General features: G+C 40.7%; 2 long non-coding RNA genes across 5 annotated transcripts in view; one reads left to right on the forward strand and one right to left on the reverse strand.

Moving 5' to 3' along the window:
• The window catches only part of LOC148641028 (uncharacterized), a 32755-nt gene that overhangs the window by 6311 nt on the left and 8475 nt on the right, over positions 1 to 17969 (forward strand). The gene's annotated exons all lie outside the window — the stretch shown is intronic.
• On the reverse strand, positions 35 to 17176 carry LOC148641029 (uncharacterized). Of its 3 annotated transcripts, none has more exons than XR_015930166.1 (12): positions 16997 to 17176; positions 14316 to 14404; positions 7628 to 7671; positions 6604 to 6759; positions 5285 to 5433; positions 4965 to 5007; positions 4592 to 4784; positions 3900 to 3960; positions 3352 to 3612; positions 2844 to 2953; positions 1246 to 1354; positions 35 to 155 (listed from the first exon to the last, which is right to left on the reverse strand). It is a non-coding gene; the product is annotated as an uncharacterized LOC148641029 (long non-coding RNA). The 3 variants fall into 3 exon arrangements; XR_015930165.1 differs by having other exon boundaries at positions 5689 to 6759; XR_015930167.1 differs by lacking the exon at positions 6604 to 6759.

The raw sequence follows: 17969 nt of genomic DNA on the forward strand, positions 1-17969 counted from the left end.
CAGCAAAGCCTGCAACCAATGAAGAGGCAACAAATGGAGCATACCATAGTTTATTGAGTACAGTGCAAAAGGAACACAGACAGCAACAGGAGCAGAACCATCTCTGGGACATGGGTGGATTGAGGTTTCGGCAGCGGAGCCATGGGGGGACAGTCCTAGATGAGAAAAAATAACCATGTTAACAATTGCACAAAAAAAGTTCAGAATGATCAAATATTACTGAAAATAATCCCATCAGCTGAAACAGAATGGCTTCTCCACAGCAGCAAATGGAAACTGGGTTGAGTGGCACCAGACATAGTTGGTTAAACAATCTCAAGAGGAAGTTTCAAGCACAGCTCTACAATTCGTCTGAAGGCCCCAGCTTAAAAATGCTCACAAATGAAATGAGAGGGCAGATTTTGATTTGGTGCCGTTCTGCTCTGGCAGCGGCTGGTTTTTACATTGGCAAGTTAAATAAAAATCTAGAACCTGAGGCATGCAACCAAGAAGCAATGGGGTTACTGCTGTGGCTGGTTATTCTACTGGTGATGCACAGAATAAAAGCAAAAGCTAAAATAGCTAAAACTGCAACAGTTACATTTCAAGAAGCTGATCTACAGTTAGTGGGCAAAAGGGCTCATGCATGAAGCAGATTGGCATGCTGGAGGTCTTGTAGAAAAAGATATTTACAACGACCAAGGCTGCAAGAAGAAACTGCAGCACATTTGAAAGTGGGGTGATGGTTAGGGCAGGTTCTGCAGCAGCTGCAGTAAGACAGCTCAACTTGCTCATGTTTCACAATCAATGGTACCTAAAGCATGGAAGTCCATGGGAAAGACCTCATCAACAAAGGATGGAAGCACATACTCCCAGGACTATGGTATCCATGCATCAATTGTAGGTGCAAGGCAAACAGAGCATGTGTGGTCAACCAGTAGTTTGATGAGCATCACACTGATGTTATCCATCTGTCATGACCTTCTCGGTCACCGCATTTAGGGCCAATCGATAAATTAAGGGATATTCTGGAACAACAACCCAGACAACATTTTCCACATCCAGTGTGAGTTGATTTGACTTTCTCACGGAAAGATGGCGCCACACCCCTCCTGCAGAATCACACATGCTCGGGGACTCTCTGCCACATTGCGTACAGATCATATGAACTGCACATTTTGGATGAATGGACTCTTGTTGTTTCCCATTTTTTGCCCACTACCTATTCATTCTATAATAAATCAAGAGCACACAGACAACACTTACCGGCTGTGGAAACAGAGTGAATCCCACTGGAGTGAGGTTTAACCGAGAGGCAGGCTTGGAAAACTGGACTTGCAGCAGTCATGTTGGCCAAGTACTGGCTCTCTGTATCCTAGGAAGAAGAAATCAAATGTCATTTAAAATACACTCCTTAGACAAAAAGTTCCCAATGTTTACAGTTCAGATTGCACAGTTGAGATTTACTGTTGCTCTCCATTAGAGTCAATGGATAAAATGCTTTCTCTTCACTTCTCCCTACAAGCTACCATGAAGCTGTCTCATTAAAGTGATAAATTTGGCAGGTGAGAAGAGGAACAGATTCACAGCAAGATGAGTCCATACCAATTCAGTTGGCTACAACCAAGTGCCAGGATCCATAGACAGGATTTCACAGAACTTGGATTCAGTCCCGGAACAGGGGTCCTGCCTGCATGGAGCTTGTACATTCTCTCCAGGTTCACATGGGTTTCCTATGGGTGCTCCTATTTACTCACACAGTCTGAAAACATACTGGTTGATTGCCTAGACAAAGGGTTGAGCATGTATGCGTGTGTGTGCCCTGGGATGGACTGGAGTTCTTTTCAGGGTAAACCCTGACTTGCCAATATGTGCTCCAGCTCCACCTCGACCCTGAATTGGAAGAAGTGGTAAGAAAATGGGTGTCATTTAAAACACCCCCACAAATGAACTCATATGCCCTACATATCAAGAGAACTCCTTTCTGTCATTAGTATGCGAGAGGCCTGACTGGCACAATATAAAGCACAATGTTTTCAAGAAAAGGGGTGCACAGCTCGTCCAACAGTCTGAAGGCCCCAAAGTAAAAATGCTCACAAATTAAAATTAAAGGTGAAACAGATTTTGTTTTGGTGCTGTTCTGCTCAGGCAGCAGGGTTTTTTTCATTAGCAAGTTAAATCAATAGTTTTAGTGGAGCACCTTTGCCCTGCTCAACCAAATCTAGAATCTGAACCATCCAGACCACATGGCAAAGCCCCACTCAACACACCGGAGGTGTGATGCAATGGGGTTACTGCCACAGCTAGATATACTACTGGTGATGCACACAATAAAATCAAAAGCTAAAATAGCTAAAAATGAAACAGCTTCATTTTAAGAAGCTAATCTACAGGTATTGGACAAAACGATGGAAACATCTGGGTAAATGAGGGACACCTAGAATATTGTAAGCAAAGGCTTCCATACAACAATGGCTCACGCTTTAAACAAATAAGCAAGCTCAAGATCACCAGAAAGGCCTGGTTGCCTACATTTATGGCTACCATGGCTGCAAGGAGACATTGTAATGACTTCCGGAGACTGTAGTGACTTTGAAAGTGAGATGATTGTCAGGGCATGGTCAACAGGAGCTTCAATGAGTAAGACAGTTCAACTTGCTGATGTTTCACAAGCGAACCCAGAGCATGTGTGGTCGGGTCACCCAATAGTTTGCTGTAGACTCTATGCCACGTTGCACACAGGCCATACAGACCACACAGTTCATTCAAATGCCGTCTTAAGTGACAGAACATCGGCATTTCTGTTTCGTGGTCCATTACCCATACATCTTACATCAAAACAAGAGCACAATGTCAACACTTACCTGCTGTGGAAACAGAGTGATTCCCGCTGGAGTGAGGCTTCAGCAACAGGCAGGTTGTAGCAAAACTGGACTTGCAGCAGTTGTGTTCATCAAGTACCGTCTCTCTTTGTCTAAGGGAGAAGACAACACATGCCCTTTAGAATGCAAGTCTTACACAAAATGTTTCAAGAGCTGTTTTCCCCAGTTCAAATGTACTGTTGCTCTGCATTACAGTCAAAGAACACAAAGCTTTTTCTTCAGTTTTCCCTAAAGAATGCTTCAATAAAGAGCTACTACTAAAAATGACAACATGACTTTACACGCACATGTATGGAGCAGTATCACAAAGTGATGAATCTGTCAGGTGAGAGGAGAAACAATGGTGCACAGGCAAGTCACTAATTCACAGCAAGATGATTCCATATCAGTTCAGTTGGCTACAATCAAGTGCTGCAATATACAGGATTTAATCACATCTGCCTAAATACAGGCCTGCACAGCAGCACAGTGATTAATACTACTGCCTCACCTGGGGCACTGGATTCAGTCCCAGATCTCAGATGCTAACTGCATGGAGCTTGTGTTTTCTCCTCGTGTTCTTGTGGGTTTCCTCCAGATACTCTGGTTTCCTCCCACAGTCCAAAGACATACTGGTAGGTTAACTGACTTCCAGTAAACTGGCCCTAGGTGTGAGTGTGAATGTGCCCGGTGATGGACTGGAGTCCTGTCCAGGGTGTACCCTGCCTTGAGCCCATTTCTTGCCGATACAGGCTCCAGCTCCCCTGCGATCCTGAATTGGAAGAACGGGTAAGAAAATGGATGGGGCCTCAACACACCTGTACCTCACTTTCCACTACTATGACTTGGCTTTACGTTCCATTACACCTGGAGTGCTACTCACTCAAGAATGAAGTTCAAAATGTTCACATTAGTATTTGTTATACTCAGCATCAAAATAAACACCATTCGTGGAAGTTTTTATGTAATGTACACAAACTTTAGATGTTGCACGAATGTCAAGGTCTAATAACATGATCATTAATGTCGGGAATGACTGGTACATAAGCCTTCACTTACCTCTTCATCAAAAGTGCTGATCAGGTCATGAGGTGGTGATCCGTCGTGTTGCATATTAAGCCTGGTGAAGATCAAGAAAGAAAAACACAAGTGAACCCAAATGCCCTAGATATGAAGACAATCCCTTTGTGTCATTAGTATGTTGTAGGTCTGATTGTCATAACACTATTTTCTATTGACTTGTGGACTTCAGTAATTTCTGTTAAAAAAACTTACCAGTACTGCCCGATTACAAAGGATACTTACACATCTTTTTCTCTCCATCACTATTTTTATTGCAAAATCACATGCTCAAACATTTTAAAAAATGATAAAGCACTTGTCAGCAACACCTGTTCACCACTGAAGTGACTCCGTCACATTTACTGGATAAAAAGCCTACTCTGTTTACGGATCAAAAGTCAGGCAGTGAACCTGGAAGAAAGGTACACAAATTAAGACTAAAAAGCATTCTGAGCAAGGTAAAGATAAAAGTGATTAAAAATGCATAGATATAGAAAAGGGTACAAAAATATCCAAGAGTTTGGATATCCCAGGGATATCCTGGGTCCTCACTACCTGCCCTTCATGCAGACTCATCCTGAAGTGACAACATGCCAGCAGGACAGTGCATGTTCTCCTGCTGCTCTTGTAAACCCAGCCGACGTGCAGGATGACAACCAGACAGTCAAAGCCATGAAGGCCCTACTCACCAGACAAAAGCTCAGCTGAACACGTAGATTTCAGTGACCAGCGAACAGGCACGTGCTTGTCCGGGATCTGGGAGAGAGAACCGAATCCCTCCAGACAGTGACCACGGCACGCTGCAAGACAGGCACTGCAGATGTGCAGCTTGGAATGTGTGTCCCCACACGACACTAGCATGCGGCTTTCAAAGGAGACCCCCTGTTGATGAGAAACATTCATCACCAAAATGAAATGACTTATGTCTAGTCTGCCCAGTACACCTGCTACACTGATTGCCATTTTCCTGATAACTACCCACAGCAAAGTGACAGTTATGCAGTGTTTCTTTTGATGCTCAGTACTATTTACAATTCTAATTTATTGAAAGCCAAAACTTACCCCGTCTACAGATCCAATGGAAAACACCACACCTCTATCTATACTGGATTCGGAACAGAAAAAAGAAGAATAGGTCAAAGTTCTAAAAATGACTGGTTTCAACAGCTTCACGTCTCGGTTCCTGCCACTGGATAGGAAACAGAAGTTCTGCAAAATAACACTCATAAAAAAGACTAATGTATTCAACAAAGTTCAGCTACAGAACATGGTTTCAACTCCTTCCCAACTGAAAAACATTACAACAATTTAACACTTTTATTCCTCAACCGTTAGTTAACCACGTGAAGTATATTAAATGGAGTTCAAGGATATTTTCTTACCATTTTATTTCATTTTACTTAAAACCCCACCATCACCAAACACACGCCGGCAATTCCGAACAATGTCCAACGATGACAAAGAAATAATCATTAACTGGTTCCAACACCTTCAGGTCTCGGTTGCAGCAACTGGATGGGACACAGAAGTTCTGCAAAACAACACCAATAAAAATGCATTAGTATTCAACAAGGTTTGGCTAAGAAAATGGTTTCAACTCCTCTCCTTGCCGAGAGAAACTTCACCCCCGTTCAAACAGCGCAGAAATGCACTGTTCATTCAATAAAAGGACATCTTTCTGAATAGTTTTGTACCTGAATGAAACCTCAAAAACAAAAACACTGTATTCTAGGCATTTTGGGGCAGAAAAATGATATTTTAAAGTGTTTAAAAAGAGAAACATTACCTCGCAAACTGCCAGCACCGCCATCTTGAATCAGACCCACGCGTGGAAGGGGAAGAGAGCCGCACTCGTGGGGAATTTACGCCAGGTGACAGTGACGTAAAACGCCGCCAATTTCTGCAATTACGTCATTCGTCCTCTTTTTGTAAACCCCTTTTAGTACTTTAATCCCGTGCAATGTTCCCCATTCTTAGGGGTGTGACCTAGAATGGCCACCCCCCTAAAAATACCGGCCCGGTGCAGACCCGGCTGCTGGAAAACGCACTTCGCCGGTGGAGCGTGATCGGACCGTACCCGGGTTGGATTCGAACCCGCTCTGAGCGAAGAGGTGCCGGGGGGGCTCTAGGCTACTCTAAGCCACAGGGCTTAGAGGCTGGTTTTCAATAGCTGCAACACTGACTTTGCCCGCTACGCCACCTGGCCGGTGCACACGGCCTGAATTTGATCTTATTTGAGCTACACGCGGACAGTTATTAAATTAAAAAAAAATAGAAACATTGGAATCACTGTTAATATAATGCCTTATGAAACTGGGTGGCTTTAAGCGGACCCCAGAGCAAGAAAAAATGTTATTCTGAGGAAAAGTTTCATCATGTTCTCATATAATAAAAAGTAAATCGCACTCTTTCAGCCTGATGCTATATGCAGTCTTATTCGGGGGTAACTGCTGCATTCATAAAGTTGCACGCTATATTCTTAGTCATTTATCAAAATATTTCCACTCATAATGCCAGTTGGATTGCTTCCAATTAAACCATTTTTTATACAATTAAAAAACCTAGATTTGAAAGGGCCAATGCACAGCTTCATAATCTTGGTACCTTTTTTCAATAAAAAAGAGAAGGCAGTCCTTTCAGCTGGAGAGCTATAATCCAACAGGCCTTTAAAATCGTGTTTATAGTTTGTGAAGAGTGTCACCTTTCTTGGGGCAGTTAGCACTGCTGCTTTGCTGCTCCCTGGTACAGGGTTCAATTCTGTCCTGGAGATGTCTTTCTGTGTGAAGTCTGCATGTTTCCCTCTTGTGGCTGCACTGGAGTCAGGTGAGTTTGTTGCAGGCACCCTGGCTGAGAGACACTGCGAGCAGGCACAGGACTTCATTAAATTGGAGACCGGTCAGAGACAGGACAGAGGAGGACTGAGAGACCCAGACAGACAACATTGTCAAAGCACTGGTCAGACACTGTCAGAGGTCAGGTCAGAGAACCTGGAAGAAGACCCACTACATTGATAGATGACCTCATCCCCTTACCCACCTTAGGTCATGCAGCTTCGGGAGGATTGCTGCTAAACAGGAAATGTATATAAGCTGCTGAAAACTTGCATGATGTATCTTTCCAGTCTGGAGGCAGTTTGCTCGTGGTCGTGGAAGAGAGTTAAAGTGCCTCTACAAGAGCTGCAGAGAATACAGATGATGACTGTCCATATTCCCATGTCCTGAGAGTCATCTTCCCCACTACATGCTGACTAGGCTGACTGACATTTATTAAATGTGCCCTGAGATGGACTGGTGTGCCCTGAGATGGACTGGTGTCCCATCCAGTGTGAATCCTGTCCTGGATTCGTTATCTGCTGGGATAGGCACTGCTTAACTGTAACCCTGTATTGAGTGAAGCGGTTATTGAAATTGCTTTGAACACGTGTTGCTTTTCATTAAGGTTTAGCGGTTCATTGAAGTCAGGCATGGCCAGTTGTGGTCCTTGAGAGCTACAGGCCATTAGCTAATGGACGTCTTCAGGTTAAACGTTGAAATGTGAACCAAGAAGACACATGAGGGAACTATGGATTGTCTTTATACCTCAGAACACTTTGTTTTAAAAATCATGCTCACCGCCAAACTACTTGCCCCAGATTAACTGGTGAAAAAATAAAATACTAGGTATGTTATTAGCACAGGGCACTCAGACTCACTGTTAATTCTTCAAGTGAAGTTAATGACACTTACACAGGTGTATTGTTTTCCTCTTCAAAAGGTGTATGCATGAAAAACTGAAAGAGAAAAGAAACATCAGGCAGTGGAAGTGCTGGTAATTCGCTATAGTACAAAAACATGATTCTATGATTTTGAAAACCACTAGCAAATTAAGCTCTACAAATTGCATTATCCCTGCACCCAGTATATTTCCAGGACCTTAGTCACCACTTCCAAACGTTCAAGAGCACTGAAATTGTTGGTGACAGAGGATGTACAGTAGGTCACCCCTAACATCCCAGCAAGCACTAAAGGAGGCCCCTAAATGGCAGATGGCAATACAGAGTGTAATAGAAGGTGATCCCCAAACCCAGAATGTCTTATGAAGAATATTATACTCCTGTCCCTGAGCGTTGGTGGGAAATGTAACAGGAGTTGTTTGGGGTGTGTCCCAGGGATCCAGAACTTTCAAAATCATTCCCAGAGTTTTTATCTCACTGAAAATAAATCCTTTACTTCTTGCAGGAGAAAGAAATACTAATGAAGAAACCCGGTCTTTCTAACTCAATCAAATAGCTGCTTGTGAATTTGCAGTGCACCGGTGTTGTGTTGTTCATAGTAGAAAAAAGGAATGTGGAGGTGGCAGAAAATGCCCTTGTAAATTCACCTCTTCGGGAACCACACTTGCTACAGAGACACGTAAAAATAACAAGAGAAAGTTCAGAGGATTGTCCTTCTGCTGATACGGAAGAGGCCCATATAGTATTTTGATAAGTAGGGCCTTTCAATGATTTTCAATCTCAGCTTTCACCAGGCTGACTTTTAACGGGTTAAATCAACTCATCACCAAGACCCTGTCAACTATTTTACTAATGAGGAGTTTAGTTTTTAATTTAGTGTTAATTTACTGCTTATACAACACTCAAGTGTACCACATCCATCACATTCATGCACTTAAATCACGTAATCAGTATCCAAAAACTGTATTTTATGTTTCTAAAAGTCATATAAACCTGAATGGAGTGATAAATTTCATTTGTTTTCCTTTTGTTGTTCAATACTGTATATACTGCTTGAGGCGCATTGGTTCGTGGACATACTGTATGTATACATGAATATGAACATACACCACAGGTATGAGAGGCACTTGGCAGTCTTGGGCTGTCTGCTCATACATACATATGGTGCCCACTATTACCAGTTTGTTTAGTATTTAGATCTGATTTAGTTTTCTACAGTTTGTGTTTTGTTCTCTTTGAAATGATTAAGTAGGATCTCACCTCAAAGCTACTAATCACATGGCAGCAAGACAGAAATACATGTTAGTGTGGAGTTAGATTTCAATTTGATACATTTCTGGTTCTAACTCAGCTCTGTGAACACCCCTGGCCAATAAAAACTGCTTTGAGTCGATTCAGCATATGAACCCCTTGGTAATGGTATTTATGATCTCTTCAAGCACATGCACAAAATCAATGTTGGGGAAATCCTATCACTTTGAAAGTGCTAATAATTAAATCATGATAACAATACTGTAAGTGCTAATAATAATAATGTTGCTTTATCAGCCCTATACAATTTCTCACATTAGGAATTCATCTCTTCACATACCCCAGCTTGCTCTCCATGAGACACAGAGAGAAGCTCGGGGTCAGAGATTGTACAGCAACCCTGGAGCAGGTGGGGTTAAGAGCCCTGCTCAGGTGCCCAACAGAGTAGGATTCCTCTGCCAACTGCAGGATTCAGACCAGCAACCTTCCAGTCACAGGCATAGATCCTTAGCCACAGAGCCACCGCTACAATACAGCACTGACAGAATAACCATTACTTTATGGAAAAAAGATTCAAACTTTTTTTTAAAATGCACAAAAGTATATTCTTTTCTTTAACCTTAATTCTCTTCATGTGCTGTTCCTTATGCTGTGTGGATCATGCTGTATTCTGTCTTCTTTCAAGGAAATGCTTAAGCACAGGTAAATGTTTATGTGCACAGCTGCACCACCATTAACAGTCCAGCGGGAGGCATAGTTTAACCACATTTAACAGTAAAGAGAGGCTTAAAACAGCAAATCACTTTACTTTCTGGTTTTAAACTTGTTGAAGCATTAAAGGAGAATCTTACTTCAATCATTATTATTCTTTTTGAAAAAATAAGCTCAAAACTGTTCCTATGTGCTTCCCCTGCTCCTGTTGTAAACACTCAGTGAGAGGGCAAGAAGGATTCTACAATTAAGATGAATGCTTAGTTTTTCAGTGTGGAAGGCAGCAGTAATAAAATACACAGCAACAGATGCAGCCTTCATACTGAGCAACAATTAAATAGCAGGGCCTTTGTTGATTCCACTCCCAAGTGATAACTGTAATCGTTAGTCAACCCAGAAAAAGAGAGGGCACTGAATTCTGCAGACCATGGTCATGCACGGCAGTACTGCAGTAAATACACTCATAAGGTTATTAACAGGAAACGATATCACATATTGCAAAGAGAGAGTTCTGTACAGAATCACCCTTCAAAACAAATCAATATCATTGCACATGTTCTGTGTTTCAGGGTTGTTAAATGAAGACAGATACCCAAGTTAAACAGCAATGCTGGAAGCAAATTTGCTCTGCTTCACTTGTTCGCAGTCAAATAGGGTATAGCTAACCTGAGTGACACTGGCTTTTCAGAGGACAAAAGAAAAGTATTAAAAGTGTGAAACTATTCCATAATACTTGGATGTCTGTGTCTTTCTGGGAACAGAACCAAATTACTGTTTGCCCATTCCAGATGTTGGATATTCTTTACAATAGCGGTAATACTCACAATCGACTAGCCATAAAATAACAATGCAGCTTTCTACTTAATTTGTAATGCAGAAGGCAGGTTTCAGGGCCATTTAAACTACATGTTGGAGGTGCAGGTCAATTTCACTAGTGCACAGCAAATTTGAAGGTTTGACAAAAGAGGCTTCTAACTTTTTTTTAACCCACTTTGACCTTTTGTGTACTTTTCCCGATAGAAAGTGCAGGTAATCACTTTAATTGGTCTGCCCACTTTGCAAGACTGTCTTTAATTATATAGCAATAGCACGTCAATTGTTCAGAAAGGGAAAAATTGAGCTTGTACTTTGTGATGGGAATAATGTAAACAAACAGAAGAGACAGTATCTGTCATTGTATTTAATCTAATTTTCTCTTAAGATAACACATCCTATTGCAGTTATTTTCAAGAGACTTCAGACTTCTGATTTAAAAGGAGATGTTAATCTATTCAGGGATGTCTTAATGACAAAAAGTGATGAATCCAAATGAGAAATCATTTTCTTCATAGCCTTTCTTTTTAATTGAATCTTGGTGCTGATTGGTGTTGGCACCATTATTTGCATATGTGTTTAATGTCTTCCTTTCTGTACTTTATACAGTGCCCTGGTACTGCCCATGTCTTCTGTCTTGTGTGTATTGTCAGGAAGTCTGGATCTTGCATGTTTATAAGAAATGGGGGCTGAATGATGACAAACACAATATGAGAACTGAAAAACAGAAATGAGGAGGTTGAATGGAACAATTTGAAAGACCTTTCCAGACTTGTTCTGATGTAGCTTTTCCATTTCTCTGAGCTGCTGAGTGAGAGGAGGGTCACCCAGCTAAACATCTGGGCCACTTCTGAGATTGTGTTGCCAAGGCCTAAAGAAGTGCTCCACCAGGTAGCTTTTGAACCTCAAACAAAATTGTGCCGCAAAGTATTTTGTGAAAGGCAATTTCAGGCCATCAGAAATACATAAAGCAAAAAACTCCTAAAAGCTATTCTTTTTCAGAAGCAAACCTACTGTATTCACACCAAATACAGTAATTCGAAGATGCAGCAGTCCTAAGAAATGTATTTGGATGTGGTAGTTTTGTGGTTTCCAGTTAGTCACTCAATACAAATATGCAAAAATAAAGCTTTATGAGGTAATGAAAGGATGGTGGAGAGAATTAGTTTAGACGGTCTTGCTTTAAAGTGACAGAGAATTACTGTAATAAGGAAAAAAATGTGCTGCATAACAATTCTTCCAACCATCTACCAGAGGAAAAAAGGCCATTTTATTTGGTCATTGACTGATTCATCATATAACGGTACATATCACTTCATAAGTGTACTATTCTGATAATTACAATTTAAGCCTGCTCTTATTATGACTTTTATGACTATGATTTCACTGCTATTTTGACTTTTACGTACATCATCTTTATTGTTGCTAGCACTGATGTCTTCTATTGTCATTATATGTTAGGTGGAATTTGCGCTTTTAGATAAAAAAATTATTTTGCTAACCTTGCACAGGTTATCACAGGTCCACAGTGCTTACTGGCAGGGATGTGAGATTTTGACTAGAGTGATGAATATAAAATCAGGCCATTTCCTGAGTTCATCCAACCATTCATTTTTCTAACCACTTCATCCAATTCAGGGTCCCAGGGGAGCCAGAGCCTATCCTGGCAAGCAAAGGGCACAAGGCAGGTTACACCCTGGATGGGATGCCAGTCCATCACAGGGCACACACACAAACACTCACAACGGGTCCATTGTTTCCAGAAGCCGATTAACCTACCAGTATGCGTTTTTGTGGGACTGTGGAAGGAGACTGGAGCACCCAGAGAAAACTCACATGTACTTGGGATATGCACTCACATATCCAGGCTCACTTCTACAGGTGCACTATTGAGAGCATCCTGACTGGTTGCATCACTGCCTGGTATGGGAGCTTCTCAAGGACCCCAGTCATCCCAGTCACAAACTGTTTTCTCTCCTACCGTCTGGTAAACGGTACTGGAGCATTCGGTCCAGGTCCAACAGACTACGGAACAGCTTCTACCTCAAGGCAATAAGACTGCTAAACAGCCAGCCTGCAGCTCCTTTAGCGAATCACCTCTGATGGCTACATGGACATACAGTTGTCATTGTATTCAGCACACTGCACTACTTGGACATAATATATTGCATACACCCTGGACACATCGGAGCTCTATTCACATTGAGTTTTATTCCATTTCTATGACATTATTATCTATTGTTATGTAACCTTGTTTTCGTAACCTTAATTTTGTGATTTTTGTGAGCTCGCAGAAAAGACATTTCATCGCCAGCAACTACTGCTGCACACTGTATTGTTGTGCATTTGATAAATAAACTTTGATTTGATTTGAAACACATTAAGACATCCCAATTAACTGCATTATGATTCTATACTGTGACACAATAAAATGTGAAAACATCAAAGAGGAAGTGAATACTTCTCATAGCCAACGGTATACTGTCATATGTATTTTAGGAGATCCATTTTTTAAATTTCCTTGACTCCAAAATTAATTTTAACATCTAGCAGACAATGTTTGAGAAGAAATGTGTGTTTGAAAATGACATCTATCCTTCCATGATCAGAAAGCTGTTTATTGCTGGTAAAGGTGGTGGAGACCTGCAGCCTGCCATAAGCATGAGGCACAAGGCATGTCTCTCCCTCAAAGCACACCTGTGGACAACGTTGAGATACCAGTTACTCTAGACCAGGCAGGAGGAGCACTGAGTGAAAACCACACAAACTTGGGGAGAAGGGAAAGGGTTCTGCACAGAAGGCACCCCAGTCGGGAATTGGGACTGGACACCAGTCCATCACAGGGCCACACAGACAGAAACACACACACACTCACACTAGGGCCGGTTTTCCCAAAGGCCCATGAACCTACCAGAATGTGTTTTATTTTTGGACTGTAGAAGGAAACTGGAGCACCCAGAGGAAACCCATGTGAACTTGGGGAGAACAGCGCTCTTATGCTCCTGCACCCGGACGGTTTTCTGTTTTTTATTGCTCTGAGGGCTCTTAAATACACAGTTGGAATCATTATCCTTTCAAGAGGAAGAAAACAGTCTATTTGCAGGTGGATGGTGATCATTGAGAAAGTGTGGAAAGGACAGTTTATTAAAATGTACAGGAAATGCATTTCTAGAACTATGCAAAATATGTTAAAATTAATATGTGGAGCTTGCTTTTGTGACCTTTATTACTTTATCTGGCATCTTAAATTGAAAATTCCTGTGCAATATAATTAATTAAAGGTATATTTCTGCCAATCGGCACCCATGTAAGTTAGAAAGTAGGCTACATTCCCTATTTTACTTACGAAGTGGAAAAATTAGGATAGAGAACATTTCACTTTTCAACTTAAAGTAAAAAACTGCAATTAATGTGTGAGTAAATTTGAGTAAACGTTTTTTGTGAGTCTGAAGAGTGTCTAGGGGTGATAAAACTCAACAAATAACACTACTGTTTCTAAGATTAAGGTAGTTTGAATTTTACAGAAACAAATGGCAGTGCATTACTATAAACTCTTAAGCTTTGCATAGGAGGATGCATTTTGGAAAGCTATTGAAAACCAGCCATGGGTATAAAAATGATCAGAAACAGTGTTTGTTGTTGATGTAATCTGCTTAGTTTTAATTTATGCAATGGTTCCAAAGAGGCAGCTCTGAGTTGTGAAATCATGGTGGTCATGCACTAATCATGAAATAAGCAGGAATGACAGGAGATCAAATGTTAATTGTAGGCACATTAAGGGATGTTCACCATGTTTAGAGCTATTTGCCTTGTTCCACTGGAGCAAGTACAGTTTACATTATGGGCCACATTTCCCTTGTGGGCCTTTGGAAGCTTAAAGACTTCTTATCAGAAAAATAGAGACTTGTAAAGAAAGAGGAACTTACTTTTTGAAGCCAGCTGGCATAACAAATCATTGAGACCTGGTCTCAGGTTTTTAGGAAGAAAGTTCTTTTCCAGTCCAGGTAGCAGAGTCCTGTATGAATTTGACAAAAACCTTTATTGACCTTCTGACCACAAACAACATTTTCAAAGGAATGGAAAAAAAGATTCTATATGAGATAAAGATTTGGAGTTCAAGATGAGCTATCTGCAGAGCAGCTAAAGGAATATGGAAAAGGAACAGAAATCAAAGGGTTATTGTGTTAATATTTCCTGTTTTCATTCAGGTAAGGGTCAACAATATACACAATACTGCTGACAGCAGGAAAATTCCTATTCTTACCCAGCAGCTGATTAAAAACAGCGCCCATGTTCAATCCGATTTTTTACACAGAAGACTGACACAGCTTTGCGTTGTGAATCTATTTTTCTCGTGCTTTTATTTCATGTGGCAATATGCACTGGGATAAGGGGATGCTGTTCAAAAGCATTTAAACCACAGCACCCACAATGCTGCAAGTAAGTGTTTTACACACTAAGCAGGTCCTCTGACCTTTCCAAGCCTTGCATTGGGTTGTGAAACCTTTTTTAATTTTTTTTTCAATATGTCACCATTAGACATCACACACCAGACAGCCCCCTTCACCTTATACAACCTTGTTTGGGTTGTGAAACTTTTCTTTTTTTAATATGATTTTTTGAAGATAACACTACAGGTAATACACTGGAATAGGAGGGTCATCCTCATAACACAATAGCTTTTTAAGCATAACATTCACAATGTTGCAACCAAGTGTTTTACACACCAGACAGCCCCCCTCACCTAATACAACCTTGCTTTGAGTTGTGAAACTTTTCTTAATTGTTTTATGATTCTTTTAAGATAACACTACAGGAATAGGAGGGTCTTCCTCTTGCCTAAATAGCTTTTTAAGCATAACATTCACAATGCTGCAACCAAGTGTTTTACACACCAGACAGCCCCTCTCACATAATACAACCTTGTTTTGGGCTGTGAAACCTTTCTTTTTTTTAATATGATTTTTTGAAGATAACACTACAGGTAATACACTGGAATAGAATGGGCCATCTTAATGACTCAATAGCTTTTTAAGCATAACATTCACAATGCTGCAACCAAGTGTTTTACACACCAGACAGCCCCTCTCACATACTGTAATACAACCTTGCTTTGGGTTGTGAAACTTTTCTTTATTTTTTATATGATTTTTTTAAGATAACACTACAGGTAATACACTGGAATAGAAGGGGCCTTCTTAATGACTCAATAGCTTTGTAAGAAAAACACTCACAATGCTACAACATTCACCAGACAGCCCCTCTCACATAATACAACGTTGCTTTGGGTGGTGAAACTTTTCTTTATTTTTTTATGATTTTTTGAAGATAACACTACAGGTAATACACTGGAATAGGGGGGTCTTCTTAATGACTCAATAGCTTTTTAAGCATAACATTCACAATGCTGCAACCAAGTGTTTTACACACCAGACAGCCCCCTCACCTTATATACTGTACAGTAACCATGCTTTGAGTTGTGAAACTTTTCTTTCTTTTTTTATGATTTTTTTAAAGATAACACTAGAGGTAATACACTGGAATAGGGAGGTCTTCCTCTTGCCCAAATAGCTTTTTAAGCATAACATTCAGAATGCTGCAAGCAAGTGTTTTACACACCAGAAAGCCCATGAACAGCATCCCCCTATCCCATTGCATAGTGTCACATTAAATAAAAGCAAGGGGAAAAGAGATTCACAACGCAGAGCGTTGTCAGTCTTCTGTGTAAAAAAATAATGGACATCACGATTTGAACATCATGGGTGCTGTTTTTAAAGAATAGGAAATTTCCTGCTGAATGAAAACAGGAAATAAAGAAAGGGTTTCAGAAATAAAAACAAAGCTTTATTCCCATGCTTACAGTCGGGGTAATTGGAGACTGCGCAGTTCGGCTTCCTGTGGTGATAAACGGGTTTTTCGCATTAAACTATTGAGCAACATTTCCCTATACAGCGGTCCCCCCGTGTTCCAGATGGTGCGTAATTGCGCATCAATCAAAACCCCGAGTCTCCCCGAGTGTCAGAAAAAAAATATTAGCACACTGATACGTTTATGTAGGGGTTATGAAAATGTTCACAAGTCTTGGTCTTCATAATGCATTTGGTTTGAAGGCTTTCTGTGTTTCCCTTCCGAAGATATCGACATAAGAATATTCGTGCGTGGTGAAAATGGCGTAAAAACGACAAAGTGAAGGCTGTGAAAACATTCACAATGTACTTTATACACACAGCAAGTGTTCTCGTAACTCTTGGAGGTCGAATGAAAACGATACAGGTGTACCAAAATCGTTTTCGAACTTCAAGCTAAATTTACCGCGGTTTTTACTTCAGAGTATAACCGTTAAATTTAAATTGCAGCGCCCAGCTGCAAGAATAACGTGCAGAAAAGCTCAAGAAACGAAACTTTAACGTCAAGAGGAAACGAAACTTTGTTGGCCTCAACCAATATACAGTATGCTATTCAAGTAGGGAATTGCACTTGTTATTGAGCGTCCATCATTCTCCTTCCACCAGCAACGTTTAGATTTAAAATACTGTATTAACACCGCGTGTGTGACGCTGCTGTGCGAAAAATTAAACTGTATAAAAACGTACAAAATCTCCTTTACCTTCGAATATTCCTCAAGAGCAGGTCTAACTTACAACACTTTTAGGAGGCAGGGGCTGCATATTTGCATGATGTTGGTCTTGTTATTCCTGTTCCCCTTGAAACAATGTAGTCTGTAAAATGTTTCTGATAACGTCTCATGTTAGGACTCGTGTATACTGTAGGTTTCCTTAATTGACGCACAGCGGCACTTCACATACAGTGCAGGGTACAACGTGTACCAGATTCTGCTGTGATCTTTTCTCATTTTTGTTGTCACATTTTTACTTAGAAATTCAATATTGCTTCACAAAAGCTACTTTAAAAATAAAACCATGGGGGTGCCGTCAAGGAAAAAAAAATACTGATTTGGAAATACATAGTTTCGTGGACATACAGGCAATTTACAGTGCAATATTAAAAAACCTTTGTAGAATTACGAAATGATGCATAACTTACGTATGTAGACCCACATGTACTGTATGTGCTGCGTATGCTTTGATTTTTTGGCCTAAAACAGCTATCTTGGTCTGGGTGGTGTTATGTAACTTCCATTTCTTGATTATAGAGCCAGCAGTGCTCACTGGGATATCCAAGCACTTTGATATTTGTGTACCCTTTTCCTAAGCTATGCACTTTTAATCACTTTATCTCTAGCTCCCTTAGAATTTGCTGCTTGACCAATGATCTCTAAACAGACTTGGGGTTTTATCCAGTAAAGGTGACAGAGTCACTTCAATGGTGAACAAAAAGGGGGCAATGGAAAGGAATTAGCCTAGTTAGGACAATTTCTTTCACCTGTGTGAACTCAGAGCTGCCAGAGCACAGGGGTAGAGAACACTTTATTTTGGGTTTTGACTTTCTTTAAACTGTCTGCTGACCAATAACTCATTTTATTGTGAAGAATGTGAGTTTGCAATAAAAATGCAGACTGGAAAAAGAACTGTAAGTACAACTTGTACAAGGTTTGAAAACCTTTTAATAGTGACACTCCC

The sequence above is a fragment of the Lepisosteus platostomus genome, chromosome 25 (genome assembly GCF_059453375.1).
Source record: "Lepisosteus platostomus isolate fLepPlt1 chromosome 25, fLepPlt1.hap1, whole genome shotgun sequence".
NCBI classification, from domain to species: domain Eukaryota; kingdom Metazoa; phylum Chordata; class Actinopteri; order Semionotiformes; family Lepisosteidae; genus Lepisosteus; species Lepisosteus platostomus.